Below are 12,911 nucleotides of genomic sequence, written 5' to 3'. Positions count from 1 at the left end.
TTCTCAAGCTCTTTTTATGTGACATTTGCTTACAATCAGCCAAAGCTAGACATATGGTCAAACTCAAAAATAAGATGCAAGGTCAAAGATACCATCTCCTGATTATGGAATCTGAAATATAACTAAATAAATGATGTAGTGAAAGGATGAGACAAAAATTTTAAGCTATTAGGTCAATTTGATTTATCAATATTATATGCTAGATCTTTACTTACTTCATACAGAATTGATTCACAGTCATCAAAACCTGAAGTATTTTCTACCAATCCTTCCAAACTTTGCTCAAATATCTGCTTCATAAAAATTCTTCTGATCACCCTAGCAAAAACTAATTTTTCTCTGTTTTCTATGTCTCCATGTTACTTTCTTTATATCTGTAATTTAGCATTCCATCTTATACATCATTTTAGTTAGTTCAGGACACTCCTGGCCTTCTATCCCAGCCAACCAATACTGTAAAATCCAAGTTGCCGAAATATAAAAATTTCTAATTGATAGAGCTTTTCAGAGGGAGATTTTCTAGATTGTTATAGGAAGGAATGGAGGGGGATAAAATATGCTTATGATTTCTATCCTTTCTCTTTGATTTTAGAAGGCCTTATGGAAATCCTGTTTACCCAAATTTATTTTGGAAGTGGCATCTCAAATCAAGGGTTACAAACCCATGGTGCTCACACAGACTCTGAGCAATTGCTAATTTTGTCACATCTTGATTTCCCAAGATGCTACTATGTGACACAGTTTGTATGCTACCTTCTCCTCCTCCTCTTATCAGTTTCCCTGGTTTCCCAAGCATACTTCTCATTGGGATGAACTAAAATTCATTTCCTTATAATTAAATGCATTTGAAATGAAGTTCACCAAGCATGAAAATTTCTCCAGTCTTCTGTAAACAAAAGCCCAATAATGAAATCTGTAAGAAGAAGTTCTTAACTTTAAACACACAGGTCAAATGAGTGAGCTTTAAAATTATTTTTAAAAGCACTAAAGTTTGAGGCAAATTTTTATATACTATTAAAACATAGGGAAATATTTGTTGAAGTTATATGAAAATTCTGACTCATGAAAATAAGCCATCATTAACGGCAATAGATATGCACTGACTATTGACATTATTGGCGTATCTATTGGCAATACATATGCATTGACACTAATTGCAATAGATATGCATAGAGATACCAGACACCTTACCTGCCTCCTGAGGAATCTGTATGCAGATCAAGAAGCAACAGTTAGAACCAGACATGGAACAACATACTAATTTCAATTGGGAAAGGGATACGTCAAGGCTGTATACTGTCACCCTACTTATTTAACTTATATGAAGAGCATATCATGTGAAATGCTGGGCTGAATGAAGCACAAGCTGGAATTAAGATTGCCAGGAGAAGTATCAATAACTTCAGATATGCAGATGACACTACCCTATGGCAGAAAGCAAAGAGGAACTGAAGAACCTCCTGATGAAAGTGAAAGAGGAGAGTGAAAAAACTGACTTAAAACTCAACATTCAAGTAACTAAAATCATGGCCTCGGGTCCCATCATTTCACGACAAATAGATGCGGAAACAATGGAAACAGCACGTTTATTTTGGGGGGCTCAGAGATTAAAGTGTCTGCCTGCAATGAGGGAGACTGGGTTTAATCCCTAGGTCAGGGAGATCCCCTGGAGAAGGAAATGGCAACCCACTTCAGTATTCTTGCCTGGAGAATCCCATGGACGGAGGAGCCTGGTGGGCTATGGTCCATGGGGTCGCAAAGAGTCAAACACAACTGAGTGACTTAACTTTCAACTTTCAAAATCACTGCAGATGGTGACTGCAGCCATGAAATTAAAAGATGCTTACTCCTTGGAAGAAAAGCTATGACCAACTTAGACACCGTATTAAAAAGTAGAGACATTACTTTGTCAACAAAGGTCCGTCTAGTCAAAGCTGTGGTTTTTCCAGTAGTCATATATGGATGTGAGAGTTGGACTTTAAAGAAAAATGAGCACTGAAGAATAGAGGCTTTTGAACTGTGGTGTTGGAGAAGACTCTTGAGCATCCCTGGACTGCAAGGAAATCAAACCAGCCAATTCTAAAGGAAATCAGTCCTGAATATTCATTGAAGGACTGATGCTGAAGCTGAAGCTCCAATACTTTGGCCACCTGATGTGAAAAACTGACTCTTTGGAAAAGACCCTGATGCTAGGAAAGATTAAAGGCAGGAGGAGAAGGGGATCACAGAGGATGGGGTGGATGGATGGCATCACGGACTCGATGGACATAAGTTTGAACATGCGCTGGAAGTTGGTGATGGACAATGAAGCCTGGTGTGCTGCAGTCCATGGGGTTGTAAGGAGTCAGACATGACTGAGCAACATAACTGAACTGAGCCTGGTTCTGCAGTAGAGAATAGAAAACTGAGTATGCTAAGTCGCTTCAGTCATGTCCGACTCTGTGCCACCCCATAGACGGCAGCCCACCAGGCTCCACCGTCCCTGGGATTCTCCAGGCAAGAACACTGGAGTGGGTTGCCATTTCCTTCTCCAATGCAGGAAAAAGTGAAAGATAAGTCACTCAGTCGTGTCTGACTCTTCGTGATCCCATGGACTGCAGCCCACCAGGCTCCCCTGTCCATGGGATCCTCCAGGCAAGAGTGCTGGAGTGGGGTGCCATTGACCTTTCCAAAATTGAGTATGAACAGGCATTAAATTAGCTACATCTACTATAGACAGTGGCGACAGGTGTTATCTGTTATCACAAAGGCAACCATAAACATCTATCTTAATTTCTGTTAACTTACCCCTCCACATCTAAAACTTGCTCAAGTCACTTATGTGATTATATATCTTTCTCCTTCACTGACGAGAAACCAAAATGGATTGCTAACATTCTTGTTCATAAAGGTGCTTCTTTCATTAAGGGTATTTATATGGATTAGACTCAGTGGAGACAGACCATGGAATTATATTCAGTGCCATTTGGATAGAAATAAAAGCAAATTAATCTCGTTCCGAAATCAACCCTTGCTTTAGCATGTATTCTAAGATTTAGTTTAGGGTTTGACTTTTTAAATTTTATTTTTAACTAAAGAAACTACTCTTGTTTTTCAAGGGACCATACTTAATGTTGATAATCACAGGAATACAGATGTAGTGCAGATGAATATTGCTTTTCTAGGTCATCCCCAAATCAGAGATGAGCAATCAGAATGATAGGGTTTTATATATCCAGCATGTCTACCATCACACTGGCAGAACTGGAAAGAAAGCTCAGGTTTTCTGATTTTACATTAGTGTCCTTTGTGATATAAAACAATTCTAGTTGAGGATCTAATTATGCAATAAAGGTCTCAGAGAGATGGGTAAGTGTTCTTCTATCATGTATTGAAATTAATCCATCTATTTGAATTTTCTTTCTGGAGTTATTTCTCCATTGATCTCCTGTAGCACGTTGGGCACTTACAACCTAAGAGTTCATCTTTCAGTGTCCTATCTTTTTGCCTTTTCATACTATTCATGGAGTTCTCAAGGCAAGAATACTAAAGTGGTTTGCCATTCCCTTCTCCAGTGGACCACATTTTGTCAGAACTCTCCACCATGACCCATCTGTCTTGGGTGGCATACACAGCATTGCTCATAGTTTCATTGAGTGAGACAAGGCAGTGATCCATGTGATTAGATTCATTAGTTTTCTGTGATTGTGGTTTCTGTCTGCCTGCCCTTTCTCAGCACCTACCATTTTACCAACGTTTCTCTGACCTTGAATGTGGGGTATCTCATCACGGCCCCCGCTCCTGACCTTGGACGTGGGGTACCTCCTTTTGGCCACTCACTGCTCACTGCTCTAGCGCTGGGCAGCCACCACTCATCCACTCCAGTGCCACGCAACATGTTACTGGAGATCAGTGGAGAAATAACTCCAGAAAGAATGAAGAGATGGAGCCAAAGCAAAAACAACACCCAGTTGTGGATGTGACTGGTGATGGAAGCAAGGTCTGATCCTGTAAAGAGCAATATTGCATAGGAACATGGAATATTAGGTCCAGGAATCAAGGCAAATTGGAAGTGGTCAAACAGGAGATGGTAAGAGTGAACGTTGACATTTTAGGAATCAGCTGACTAAAATGGACTGGAATGGGTGAATTTAACTCAAGTGACCATCATATCTACTACTGTGGGCAAGAATCTCTTAGAAGAAGTGGAGTCAACAAAAGAGTCTGAAATGCAGTATTTTGATGCAATCTCAAAAATGCCAGAATGATCTCTGTTCGTTTCCAAGGCAAACCATTCACTATCATGGTAATCCAAGTCTAAGTCTTGACCAATAATGCTGAAGAAGCTGAAGTTGAATGGTTTTATGAAGACCTACAAGACCTTCTAGAATTAATGCCCCCAAAAGATGTCCTTTTCATTATGGGGGACTGGAATGCAAAAGTAGGAAGTCAAAAAGCATCTGGAGTAATAGGCAAATTTGGCCTCGGAGTACAGAATGAAGCAGGGCAAAGGCTCAGAGAATTTTGCAAAGAGAACCCACTGATCATAGGAACCACACTCTTCTAAGAACACAAGAGAAGACTCTACACATGGATATCACCAAATGGTCAACATCAAAATCAAATTGATTATATTCTTTCCAGCCAAAATGGAGAAGCTCTATACAGTCAGCAAAACAAGACTGGGAGCTGACTCTGGCTTAGATCATGAACTCCTTATTGACAAATTCAGACTTAAATTGAAGGAAATAGGGAAAACAACTAGACCATTCAGATATGACCTAAATCAAATCCCTAACGATTACACAGGGGAAGTGGGAAATAGATTTAAGGGACTAGATCTGATAGACAGAGTGCCTGATGAACTAAGGACAGAGGTTTGAGACATTGTATAGGAGACAATGATCAAGACCATCCCCAAGGAAAAGAAATGCAAAAAAGCAAATTGGCTGTCTGAGGAGGCCTTACAAATAGCTGTGAAAAGAAGAGAAGCAAAAAGCAAAGGAGAAAAGGACAGATATACCCATTTGAATGAAGAGTTCCAAAGAATAGCAAGGAGAGATACGAAAGCCTTCCTCAATGGTCAGTGCAAAGAAATAGAGGGGAAAAAAGTAGAATGGGAAAGACTAGAGATCTCCTCAAGAAAATAAGAGATACCAAAGGAATATTTCATGCAAAGATGACCTCAATAAAGGACAGAAATGGTATGGACCTACAGAAGCAGAATATATTAATAAGAGGTGGCAAGAATACACAGAAGAACTGTACAAAAAAGATATTCATAACCCAGATGATTACAATGATGTGATCACTTACCTAGAGCCAGACATCCTGGAATGTGAAGTCAAGTGGGCCTTAGGAAGCATCACTACCAAACAAAGCTACTAAGGTGATGGAATTCCAGTTGAGCTATTTCAAATCCTGAAAGATGATGCTGTGAAAGTGCTGCACTCAATATGCCAGCAAATTTGGAAAACTCAGCAGTGGCCACAGGAATGGAAAAGGTCAGTTCATTCCAATCTCAAAGAAAGGCAATGCCAAAGAATGCTCAAACTACCAAAGCATTGCACTCATCTCACATGCTAGAAAAGTAATGCTCAAAATTCTCCAATCCTGGCTTCAACAATACATGAACCATGAACTTCCATATATTCAAGCTGGTTTTAGAAAAGGCAGGGGAACCAGAGATCAAATTGCCAACATCTGCTGGAGCATTGAAGAAGCAAGAGAGTTCCAGAAAAACATCTATTTCTGCTTTATTGACTATGCCAAAGCCTTTAACTGTGTGGATCACAACAAACTGTGGAAAATTCTTCAAGATATGAGAATACCAGAACACCTGACCTGCCTCTTGAGAAATCTGTATGTAGGTCAGGAAGCAACTGTTACAACTGGACATGGAATGATAGACTGGTTCCAAATTGGGGAAGGAGTGAGTCAGGGCTGTATATTGTCACCCTGTTTAATTAACTTATATGCAGAGTACATCATAAGAAACTCTGGGCTGAAGGAAACACAAGCTGGAATCAAGTTGCCAGGAGCCTCAGATCTGCAGATGACACCACCCTTATGGCAGAAAGTGAAGAAGAACTAAAGAGTCTCTTGATGAAAGTGAAAAAGGAGAGTGAAAAGGTTGGCTTAAACCTCAACATTCAGAAAACTAAGATCATGGCATCCAGCCCCATCACTTCATGGCAAATATATGGGGAAACAGTGGAAGACTTTATTTTGGGGGCTCCAAAAGCATTGCAGATAGTGACTGCTGATATGAAATTAAAAGATGCTTACTCCTTGGAAGAAAAGCTATGACCAACCTAGACAGCATATTAAAAAGCAGAGACATTACTTTTTCAACAAAGCTCCATCTAGTCAAGGTTGTGGTTTTTCCAGTAGTCATGTATGGATGAGAGAGTTGGACTATAAAGAAAGCTGAAAGTGAAAAGAAAGTGAAGTCACTCAGTCGTGTCCGACTCTTTGCGACCCCACTGAGAGTAGCCTATCAGGCTCCTCCATCCATGGGATTTTCCAGGCAAGAGTACTAGAGTGGATTGCCATTGCCTTCTCCAGGGGATCTTCCTGACCCAGGGATTGAACCCCGGTCTCCCGCATTGCAGGCAGACGCTTTACCATCTGAGCCACCAGGGAAGCAGGACCAAAAGAAAGCTGAGGCCTGAAGAATTGATGCTTTTGGACTGTGGTGTTGGGGAAGACTCTTGAGAATCCCTTGGACTGCAAGGGGATCCAACCAGTCCATCCTAAAGGAGATCAGTCCTGGGTGTTCATTGGAAGGACTGATGTTGAAGCTGAAACTCCAAAACTTTGTCTACCTGATGGGAACAACTGAGTCATTTGAAAAGACCCTGATGCTGGGAAAGATTAAAGGTGGGAGAAGAAGGGGACAACAGAGGGTGAATTTGTTTGATGGCAGTACTGATTCACTGGACATAAGTTTGGGTAAACTCCGGGAGTTGATGATGGACAGCGAGGCCTGGCGTGCTGCTGTCCATGGGGTTGCAAAGTGTTGGACACTACTGAGCAACTGAACTGACCTGATTTGAATTTTATGGGCAAATATTAATATCAAGCATGGATAATGTGTGTATAATAAGTGTCTTATTTGTTTTGTGCTTCCCTTTACCCCTATATCCTTATGAAGAACTGTTTTCAATACCTAGGCATTTTACAAATAAATGTGTTGATTCACAGATTGGTATAGAATAATTTGAGGTGTAATAACTACCATGTAGTCAGACAGAATAAAGACCAGAATGCTTATTGTTTAAATATGTTGACAAGTTTTAAAATAATGATTTCCTGTGACTAAGGACAAGGGGTCCAGAAATTGTTCAGTTTAGGACTGCTTCTTACTCACTCTGTATCCTTGGCTTAGTCTTTAAATCTCTTAATATTTTAGTGCCCTACACAATGAAAACAAAAATGATACCTACCTCCTAAATTTGTATTGGTTTATAACATGAAGGCTATGATTTTCCCAGTGGTCATGTATGGATGTGAGAGTTGGACTGTGAGGAAGCTGAGCACCAAAGAATTGATGCTTTTGAACTGTGGTGTTGGAGAAGACTCTTGAGAATCCCTTGGACTGCAAGGGGATCCAACCGGTCCATCCTGAAGGAGACCAGTCCTGGGTGTTCATTGGAAGAACTGATGCTGAGGCTGAGGCTGCAATACTTTGGCCACCTCATGCGAAGAGTTGACTCATTGGAAAAGACTCTGATGCTGGGAGGGATTGGGGGCAAGAGGGGAAGGGGATGACAGAGGATGAGATGGCTGGATGGCATCACTGACTCGATGGACATGAGTTTGAGTGAACTCCGGATGTTGTTGATGGACAGGTAGGCGTGGCGTGCTTCGATTCATGGGGTCGCACTTGGACACGACTGAGTGACTAAACTGAATTGAACTGAATATATGTAAAGCGCTTGGAACCGTGTCTGCTGCATAAATAATAACTCAATAATAATTAGGCATTATTATGATCCTAATTGAAAAGCCCAGGGGAATTAAAGTTATTTTATTTAACTGAGTTGGAAATGATATTTTTCCATATGCTTTTTATTAGCTGTCATATATCTTTTTATGAAAATGTTTTTTACTCTCAGAATTTATAAAAGTTCAAAAAGTACCTACAAAAAATTATGTAGTCCTTTATGTTTTATGAAATTTTGCCATGAATAAATATTTTCTAGAGCTATAACCATTATTTAACATTAAATGTAAAAGCTTTGAAAATATACTAGCCTTAAAACTAGAAACTAGGGTCAGTTTTCTAGCATTGTTATTCAATGTGGGACCTGAAAATGTGTTTAAAGATAAAGAACAGTTGTAGAGCTGTGTTGTTGAGTTAATTAGATTTTCAAAGGGTAATGATAACTGTTAATACAGAGTAATGAGTAATTCAAGAAAATAGAGGAGAGCTAACAAATGTGATTACAGTACTAATGGTTCATAGTAACCAAATTTTCATTTACCTTCTGTAATTATCCTCTCCATTCTCATTTCTTTCTCTTTCGTGGAAATGGCAACCCACTCCAGTATTCTTGCCTGGGAAATCCCATGGATGAAGGAGCCTGGTGGGCTACAATTCATAGGGTCACAAAGAGTCAGACACAATTGAAGTGGCACACAACACAATATGTAGGCAGCTCCCCTTTTCTTTGATCCTCTCTTTTAATATTTTCCCATTTTTTATTTCATTCTCATACTTTTAATCTTATCACCTATTCTTCTGTAATTATTTTGCTATCCATTAATACACTGAAAATAGCAAAAAATTTGTATTAATATTTTTAAATATTTGTTTTTGTATTCACAACTTTGTAATTGAGATACTATTGTATGTATATGTCTCATTATAAATGATTTCTTATATTTCTATTTGACTTCTCATTTCCAAAAGACTTATGGATTCATGTCATATATAACCTCCTCAACAGGTAAATTCTAAATTCCCATTTAGAGTGAAGGTAATTTTAACTTTACTAGTTTTCTTAGCTATCTTGATTACTATTCTTACTCTCACTTCTAGATTAAAGGACTGTTGTGATGTTCATTTGCCCTTCCCTCTAAAACCTAGGAGGTAACATTTATAAAGTAAATGGTAATTTCCTGTATCTCTACTGTTTTTTGATCCTTTTCCTCAGGGGTCAGTAAAACACATCATCAAATGGATTTTCTGAGGCCTCCAAACCTAAAGTCTTGGCTTTTCAAAGAATCTTTTGATGCTGTTTTGGTTTATGAATGTAAATGGTATTCTTGATCTATGTCACTATTCATGCCTGGTTAGACTGCCATTAACTTTCACCTTTATTGTAAACTTTCATAGAAAGCCACATGGAGGTGATACATCAATTTGAAAATAGTTAATTAGCAGCCTGCTTCTCTTTGCAGTTATCTCCAAGAAGGTCATACATGTTAACAGACTTATTCACATGGCACTAAAACTAAGTAAGATAAAATTTAGTATAATTCTATTCCAATACGGACTTTAGTTTTTTGCTTAATTTGTTCAAACTGAAAAATGCATGTGAGGCATCAAATATTCAGTTTATAAACTTAATAGTAAAAAGTGCATATTTAAACTTTGTGGGGAATATACCAAAGAGCCACTTTACTCCTCCTGCAACTAAAATAACTTGGAGAAAAATTAGTATTCCTATAGAAATGGTAAAAAAAAAATATATATATATATATATATGTTTCTGAAGCTGGATATGGCATACTATTCAACCTATAAACAATGGAATTTTAAACATAAAGATGTATACTTAGGTGAGAGGGTGATATACTTCATGAAGAATAAGGAAAAACTCTCATGAATTTAGCATATAATAGTGAAGGAAGTTGACACAATTAGCACAGACAATAACCAATAGTGTTCTATGTTTTCTATGTTATTAAAGCAATGCCAGAATTGCTTCCCCAGTGGCTTAGACAGTAAAGAATCTGCCTTCAATGTGGAAGAACTGGGTTCAGTCCTTGAGCTGGGAAGATCCATTGGAGAAGGGAATGGCTACCCACTCCAGTATTCTGGCCTGAAGAATCCCACGGACAGAGGAGCCTGGAAGGCTACAGTCCATGGGGTCCCAAAGAGTCAACATGACTGAGTGACTTTCACTTTCATTTTTCATATATTCTCAAGTGCTTAATGAATTCACTGTTTTGTTACATATCAGATAATTTTAATTTAGTGCTCTTAATGGTTAATAAACTCCTTATAAGTTTTTCTAATTTTGGTTAGTCTTTTATGGCATAAATTGGCTCAAAAGGTGGAGCATGAAATTCATGAAATTCTTAAGCATAGCTTTAGAAGAAATGACAAAATGACTTAATACAAGAACTATTTCTAAAATCACTGTTGGTGCTAAGACTTTATCATTTGAAAAAAATTTATCGGAGTAGTTGATTTATAATGTTGAGTTAGTTTCTGCTGTACAGCAAAGTGAGCTGGTAGTTCTTTTTAGTCTCTAAGTTGTGTCTGACTCTTTTGTGACCTCGTGGACTGTAGCCCACCAGGGTCCTCTATCCATGGCATTTCCTAGGCAAGAATATTGAAGTGGGTTGTCATTTCCTTCTCCAGGAGATCCTTCCTGACCCAGGGATTGAACCCAGGATTCCTGCATTGGCAGGCAGATTCTTTACCACAGGGCTTCCTTCATAGCTCAGTTGGTAAAGAATCTGCCTGCACTGCAGGAGACCCTGGTTCGATCCCTGGATTGGGAAGATCCCCTGAAGAAGGGAAAGACTACCCACTCTAGTATTCTGGCCTGGAAAATTCCATGGACTATACACAGTCCTTGTGGCCGCAAAGAGTCAGACATGACTGAACAACTTTCACTTTTACTTTTCTTTACCACTGAGCCACCAGGGAAGCCCAAATCAGTTATACATACATACATATATATATATATATGTATGTATATATATATCCCCCCTTCTTTAAATTCCTTTTCCATATAGGTCATTACAGAGTACTGAGTAGAGTTCTTTGTGCTACACAGTAGATTCATATTAGTTGTTTATTTTATGTATAGTAGAGTATGTATGCAGCTTCCCTAGTGGCTCAGTGGTAAAGAATCCACCTGCAGTGCAGGAGACCTGGGCTTGATCCCTGGGTCAGGAAGACCCCCTGGAGCAGGGCATGGCAACCCACTATAGTATTCTTGCCTGAAGAATCCCATGGATGGAGGAGACTGGCATTTTACAATCCATTGGGTCACAAATAGTCACATATAGATTGTGACCCAATACAATCTATTGGGTCACAATAGATTGACATATATACCCTGCACACACATGCAGGGTATATATGTCAATCCCAACTTCCCAATTTATCCCCCTCTCCCAAACCTCCCTCCTGGTAACCATAGTTTATTTTCTACATCTGTGACTCTATTTCTGTTTTGTAAGTAAGTTCATTTGTACCATTTTTTTTAGATTCCACATATAAGTGATATCATATGATATGTGTCTTTCTCAGTCTGACTTACTTCATTCAGTGTGACAATCTCTAGATCCATCCGTGTTGCTGCAAATGGAATTATTTGTTCTTTTTATGGATGAGTAATATTCCAGATTACTGAGGATTTATCCTGTATAGGTTTCTCTGCACTTCCTGGACATAGATCAAAAAGGGAAGTGATTTTGTGCTTATAGATTGGAAAACATGGTAAAGATGTTAGTTGTTCTCAAATAAATACACAGCTTTAATGTAATTCTCATCAAATTCCCAGTGAGAATTTTTATAGGTATTGATTATTCTAAAATATATATGAAAAGTCAAAAATTAGAATAGCTCAAATTATTTAGAAAATGAATAAAGGGGAAGGAATCAGTCTAATCTATTGCAACATTCTGTATGTAAATCCATAATCAAGATTGTGGTATTGATAAAGAGATACACAAAAAGATCAATGGTATAGAATAAAGATCTTAGCAATGGACCTGCAGAAGTAAGTCCAACCAATTTCTGATTTTTTACAAACGTACCAGAGCAATTCAATGGAGAAGAGATGTATTTTTAGCAAATAGTGCTGGAGCCATTGGTCATCCATAAACAAAAGAGAAAGCTTAAACAAAATGCTGTACAGATGTGAACTCAAGTGGATGACCAACTTAGACTAAAACTATGAAAATTTTAGGAAAAACAAAGAAGAAAATCTTCAAGGTTTTATCGGTAAAATAATGAGACTTCTATCAAAAGTGTAACCCATTAAAAAATACCTTAATAAATTGGATGTCATCAAAATTTAAAACTTTCACTATCCAAAAACCTAGTAAAGAGGATAAATGATATGCTGTAGGCTGAGACAATAAAGTTACAAGCCACATACTTAGCAAAGAAATTTGTAAAATATAGAAAGAACTTTAAAAACTCAACAGTCCAAACCAAACAATCCAATAAGAAAATGGGCAAGAGATATGTGTAGACCTTTCACAGAAGTAGATACAGAGATATATCTAGAGGTCAAATAACACATTAAAATATGTTAAACATCATTAGTCATTAAGAAAATCTTAAACTGAAAACACAAGGGAGATTACTACATCCTCCTCAGAAAGGCTACAAAATGAAACAAATAAACAAAAAAATCAGTAGTGAAAACACCAACTTCTGTTATAAAGATGCAAACAAACCTGATCACTCATGAACTGCTGCTGCTGCTGTTGCTGCTGCTGCTGCTGCTGCTGCTAAGTCACTTCAGTCGTGTCCGACTCTGTGCGTCTGCTAGGGAGAGTATCAGATCAGATCAGATCAGTCGCTCAGTCATGTCCGACTCTTTGCAACCCCATGAATCACAGCACGCCAGGCCTCCCTGTCCATCACCAGCTCCCGGAGTTCACCCAGACTCATGTCCATCGAGTCAGTGATGCCATCCAGCTATCTCATCCTCTGTCGTCCCCTTCCCCTCTTG

The sequence above is a fragment of the Bison bison genome, unplaced genomic scaffold (genome assembly GCF_000754665.1).
Source record: "Bison bison bison isolate TAMUID 2011002044 unplaced genomic scaffold, Bison_UMD1.0 scf7180017864166, whole genome shotgun sequence".
Classification (NCBI taxonomy): domain Eukaryota; kingdom Metazoa; phylum Chordata; class Mammalia; order Artiodactyla; family Bovidae; genus Bison; species Bison bison.
The sequence above is the reverse complement of the archived record's forward strand: the minus strand, read 5'-3'. Positions refer to the sequence as shown.